The sequence below is a fragment of the Trichosurus vulpecula genome, chromosome 8 (genome assembly GCF_011100635.1).
Source record: "Trichosurus vulpecula isolate mTriVul1 chromosome 8, mTriVul1.pri, whole genome shotgun sequence".
Lineage (NCBI taxonomy): Eukaryota > Metazoa > Chordata > Mammalia > Diprotodontia > Phalangeridae > Trichosurus > Trichosurus vulpecula.
This window is the reverse complement of record NC_050580.1, coordinates 197,432,872-197,439,412: the sequence shown is the minus strand read 5'-3', so window position 1 is coordinate 197,439,412 and position 6,541 is coordinate 197,432,872.

The window sequence follows — 6,541 nt, the reverse complement described above, 5'->3', positions numbered from 1 at the left end:
TGGGTTTATTTTATATCCTGCAACTTTGCTAAAGTTGTTTATTATTTCAAGTAGTTTTTTACTTGATTCTCTAGGATTCTCTAAATAAATCATCATATCATCTGCAAAAAGTGATAATTTAGTTTCTTCTTCTCCTAATTCCTTCAATTTCTTTTTCTTCTCTTATTGCTACAGCTAACGTTTCTAGTACCAAATTGAATAATAGGGGTGATAATGGACATCCTTGTTTAACCCCTGATCTTATTGGGAATGCATCCAGCTTATCCCCATTACAAATAATGCTTGTTGATGGTTTTAGGTAGATGCTATTTATAATTTTAAGGAAGGTTCCATTTATTCCTATGCTTTCTAGTGTTTTTAATAGGAATGGGTGTTGTATTTTGTCAAAGGCTTTTTCTGCATCTATTGAGATGATCATATGGTTTCTGCTAGTTTTGTTGTTGATAAGGTCAATTATGCTAATAGATTTCCTAATATTGAACCAGCCTTGCATTCCTGGAATAAATCCTACTTGGTCATAGTGTATTATTCTCGTGATGAGTTGCTGCAATCTTTTTGCTAATATTTTATTTAAAATTTTTGCATCAATATTCATTAGAGAAATTGGTCTATAATTTTCTTTCTCCATTTTGACTCTACCTGGTTTGCGTATTAGTACCATGTTTGTGTCATAAAAAGAATTTGGTAGGACTCCTTCTTCACCTATTTTCCCAAATAGTCTACAAAGTATTGGAATTAGTTGTTCTTTAAATGTTTGATAGAATTCACATGTAAAACCATCTGGGCCTGGAGATTTTTTCCTAGGGAGTTCATTGATGGCATGCTCAATTTCTTTTTCTGAGATGGGGTTATTTAGAAATTTTACTTCCTTTTCTGTTAACCTGGGCACTTTATGTTTTTTAGATATTCATCCATATCTCTAAGGTTGTCAAATTTATGGGCATACAATTGGGCAAAATAATTCCTAATTATTGTTTTGATTTCTTCTTCATTAGCGATAAACTCACCCATTTCATTTTTGATACTGGTAATTTGATTTTCTTCTTTCTTTTTTTTAATCAAATTGACCAAAGCTTTATCAATTTTATTGGTTTTTTCATAAAACCAGCTCTTTGTTTTATTTATTAATTCAATAGTTTTCTTGGTTTCAATTTTATTAATCTCTCCTTTGATTTTCAGTATTTCCAATTTAGTATTTAATTGGAGGTTTTCAATTTGCTCTTTTTCTAGCTTTTTCAGCTGTATGCTCAGATCATTGATCTCCTTTTTCCCTATTTTGTTCATGTAAGCATTTAGGGATATAAGACTTCCCCTAAGAACTGCTTTTGCTGCATCCCATAAGTTTTGGTATGTTGTTTCATTATTGTCATTCTCTTGAATGAAATTATTAGTTGTTTCTCTGATTTGTTCTTTGGCCCACTCATTCTTTAGAATTAGATTATTTAGTTTCCAATTAATTTTTAGCTTATTTTTCCATGGTTCTTTGTTACAAATAATTCTTTTTGCATCATGATCTGAAAAGTGTGCTTTGACTACTTCTGCTTTTCTGCACTGGATTATGAGGTTTTTATGCCCTAGTACATGGTCAATTGTTGAGTATGTGCCATGTACTGCTGAGTAGAAAGTATATTCCTTTTTATCCCCATTCAGTTTTCTCCAGAGGTCTACCATATCTGCCTTTTCTAAAATTCTGTTTACTTCCTTAACTTCTTTCTTATTTATTTTGAGGTTAGATTTATCAAGTTCAGAAAGGGGGAGGTTGAGGTTTCCCAGTATTATAGTTTTGCTGTCTATTTCTTCCTGTAACTCCCTTAACCTCTCCTCTAAGAATCTGTATGCCTTACCACTTGGTGCATATATGTTAAACAATGATATTGCTTCATTGTTTATGGTGCCTTTTAGCAGGATATAATGTCCTTCCTTATCTCTTTTAATTAAATCTATCTTTACTTTTGCTTTGTCTGAGATTAGGATTGCTACACCTGCTTTTTTCACTTTAGCTGCGGCACAATATATTTTACTTCAGCCTTTCACCTTTACCCTGTGTGTATCCCCCTGTTTCAAATGTGTTTCTTGTAAATAGCATATTGTAGGATTATGGTTTTTAATCCATTCTGATATCCACTTCTGTTTTATGAGAGTGTTCATCCTATTCACGTTCAGAGTTATGTTTTCTATCTGTGTCTTTTTCTCCATCCTATTTCCCCGTTTATGCTTTTATTTCTCCCTTTCCCCTTCTCCTCCTCAACAAAGTTTTGCTTTTGACTGCCGCCTTCCTCAGTTTACCCTCCCTCTTTATTCCCCTCCCTTATCTTACCATTTCCCACTTGCTACTTCTCCCCTCCCTTCTGACCACTCCCCTCCCTTTTTTTCTCCCCTTCCCCTCCTACTTCCCGTAGGACAAGTTAGATTTCTAAACTTATCAGAGTGTGTTATTCCCTTCTTGAACAAGATCAGATGACAGTAAAGCTCAAATACTGCTCTTCTCCCTCCCTTCTTTCCCTCTACTATAATATGTTTTTGTGCCACTTCATTTGGTGTAATTTACCCTTTTCTACTACCTCCTTACCTCTTCTCTCATAGCCCTTCCTTTACATCACTTACTTATGTTTTTTATCTTTACATCAGTTAATTTATACAGGCATTCACAATCTGTGTGTATCCCTTTCAATTGTCATAATAGCTGTACCATTCTCAAGACTGACATATATATGTGTATGTGTATATACATATATACATTATATATATATATATATATAAAACATACGTAAGATGATATCATCCCACATAAAGATGCAAACAACCTGCCCTTATTGGTTCATAAGGTTTGTGGGGTTTTCCCCGCTGGTTACCTTTTTATGTCTCTCTTGAGTTTTGTATTTGGAGATCAAATTTTCCATTGAGTTCTGGCCTTTTCATCAGGAAGGTCTGGAATTCCCTTATTTCATTGAATGTCCATCTCCTTGCCTGAAAAATTATGCTTAGTTTTGCTGGGTAGTTGATCCTTGGTTGTAGTTCCAGCTCCTTTGCCCTTTGGAATATCATATTCCAATTTCTCCTGTCTTTTAATGTGGAAGCTGAGAGATCCTGCGTGATCCTGACTGTAGTTCCACGATATGTAAATTTCTTCTTTTTAGCTGCTTGCAGTATTTTCTCCTTGAGTTTATAGTTCTGAAATTTGGCTATAATATTTCCTGATGTTTTCAGTTTGGGATCTCTTTCAGGGGGTGATCGGTGAATTCTTTCCATGACTATTTTGCCCTCTGGTTCTAGGACCTCTGGGCAATTGCCTTTGATGATTTCTTCGAAGATACTGTCAAGGCTCCTTTTTTCATTGTGGATTTCTGGTAGACCAATAAGTTTTCAATTGTCTCTCCTGGATCTATTTTCCAGGTCAGTTGTTTTCCCAATTAGATATTTCACATTTTTTTTCTATTTTTTCATTCTTAACATTTTGCTTTACTACTTCTTGGTGCCTCATAGATTCATTAGCCTCTACTTGCTCAACTGTAATTTTTAATGAGTTAGTGTTTTCATTTTGCTTTTTAGTCTCCTTTTCCAATTGGTTGATTTTACCTCTCAGGGTGTCATTTTCTCTATTTAGATTCTTAATCTCCGTGGCCATTTCGCCAATCTTATTCTTTAGGGACTTTTCCATTTTTTCCATGTTTTCTTTTACCTCCCTAATTTGATTTTTAAAATCCTCCTTTAGCTCTTCCAGCAATGCTTTTTGGGCTGGAGACCAGTTCACATTATCTTTTGAGGTATCAGATGGATCTATAGTGTCACTGCTGTCCTCTTCCAAATTGGTATTTTGATCATTCCTGTCTCCGTAAAAAGAATCTATTGTCCTCGGTTTTTTTGTGTTCTTCTTCATGTTGGTTTGCCTTTTCCTGGCTTTACAACAAATTTCTGCCTTTGGGACTCAGGGTTCTCTGTCCCAGCTTTCTTATTCTGGGGATTGTGAGTCTAGAATTATAGCCTTCAGTTTCCTGAGGTGTGGGGGAGGGGTCTGGCCCCTTGACTTCTCACTCCCTATGGGTGCTCTCCAGCACTGTTGCTCTTCAGCAATGATCTCAGCTGTTTGTTGTTTGAGCTGATGTCTGGCACTTCCCCTGGGGGAGCAAGATTACGTCTGGGCTCCTGGTGTTGACCCCTGCCGATTCTGCCCCTCTGGGACTAATGAACTTCTACTATTTGAGCACTGAAGCGTCACTTCTTTCTCCTCTGTTCTAGTGTTCTTTTATTTTCCCCCCAGAGGAATTCTCTGGGTGTGGGGGGGGAGGAATTAGAGCCGTTTACCTGGACATTATATCTCCTGGAAGTTCGAGAAGCCGCGTTTCATCCCTTTGGGCTGCAAGCCTCAGCAGTAGGTGTTTTCACAGATGGTGGTGTTGCGCTGCCTCTCCTCGCTTCCACAGACTGCCATCCTGTGTTGGGAGGCCTGGGGATCTCTGCCAGTTTCGGGCGCCCAGCTTTCTCCCAGCCTGTCTCCCATGTGGATTTCCCGGCCAGCCGCTTCCGCCTTGGTCTGGAGCAGCTCCCTACTCCGAGCCTACAGACTCGTTCCTTTGGCCTTTCAGACTCTCCCAGCTTGGAAATTTCCCCCACTCAGACTGCTTGCAGTTTCTGACTCTCTCAAATCTGCTCAAATTCACTTTTTTATAGGAATCTGACAGACCTTGTGAGAGAAGCTCCAGTAAGATGCTGTTTTCATGCGGCCATCTTGGCTCCACCCCCCTCCTTGATAATTTCTTGAAGGATGATGTCTAGGCTCTTTTTTAAATCGTGGCTTTCAGGTAGTCTAATAATTTTAAAATTATCTTTCCTGGATCTGTTTTCCAGATTGGTTGTTTTTCCAATGAGATATTTCATATTGTCTTCTATTCCTTTTGGTTTTGTTTTATTGTTTCTTGATTTCTTATAAAGTCATTAGCTTCCGTTTGCTCTATTCTAATTTTTTTAATTAATTAATTTTTAGTTTTCGACATTCACTTGCACAAGATATTGAGTTTCAAATTTTCTCTCCCTCCCTCTCCTTTCTCCTCCCCAAGATTGTGTGCAATCTGATATAGGCTCTACTTATGCATTCATATTATACATATTTTCACATTAGTCATGAAGTAAAGAAGAATTTGAATTAATGGGAAAAACAAGGAGAAAGAAGAAACAAAACAAACTAACAAAAGAAAAAGGAGAGCAAATAGTATGCTTCCATCTGCATTTAAACTCCAAAGTTCTTTCTGTGGATGTGGAGGGCATTTTCCATCATGAGTTCTTTGGAGTTGTCTTAGATCCTTGCATTGCTGAGAAGACCTAACTCTATCAAAGTCAGTCATTGCACACTGTGGTTGTTACAGCCCAATGTTCTCCTGATTTCACTCAGCGGTTTTTCTGAAGTCTGCTTATTCATCATTTTATAGTACAATAGTATTCCATTACATTCACATATCACAACTTGTTCAGCTATTCCCCAATTGATGTACATCTCCTGAATTTCCAATTCTTGGCCACCACGAAAAGAGCTACTATGAATATTTTTGTACATGTGGGTCCTTTTTCCGTTTTTATGATATCTTTGGTATACAGACTTTGAAGTGGTATTATTAGGTCAAAGGGTATGTACATTTTTATAGCCCTTTGGGCATAATTCCAAATTGCTCTCCAGAATGGTTGGATCAGTTCACAGCTCCACCAACAATGCATTAGCGTTCCAATTTTCCCATATCTTCTCCAGTGTTTGTTTTCCTATTTTGTCATGTTAGCCAATCTGATAGGTGTGATGTGATACCTCAGAGTTGTTTTGATTTGCATTTCTCTAATCAGTAGTGATTTAGAGCATTTTTTCATATGACTATAGATAGCTTTAATTTCTTCCTCTGAAAACTGCCTGTTCATATCCTTTGACCATTTATCAATTGGGGAATGACTTGTATGCTTATAAATTTGACTCAGTTCTCTATATATTTTAGAAACAAGGCCTTTATCAGAGATACTGGTTGTAATAATTCTTTCCCAATTTTCTGCTTCTCTCCTAATCTTAGTTGCACTGGTTTTGTTTGTGTAAAAACTTTTCAATTTAATGTAATCAAAATTATCCATTTTGCATTTCATAATGTTCTCTATCTCTTGTTTGGTCACAAATTCTTCCATTCTCCATAAATCTGAAAGGTAAACTATTCCTTGCTTTCCCAGTTTGCTTATAGTATCAGCCTTTATATCTAAATTGTGTACCCTTATTTTGGTATATAGTGTAAGATGTTGGTCAATGTCTAGTTTCTGCCATACTATTTTCCAGGTTTCTCAGCCGTTTTTGTCAAATAGTGAGTTCTTGTCCCAGAAGCTGGAGTCTTTGGCTGTATCAAAAAGTAGATTACTATGTTATATTTATATATACATATGTATACACATATGTATATATACATATACATACATGTATGTATGTATACACACACACAGTGTCTTGTGTACCTAACCTATTCCACTGATCTACTACTCTGTTTCTTAGCCAGTGTCAAGTAGTTTTGTGATTGCTGCTTTA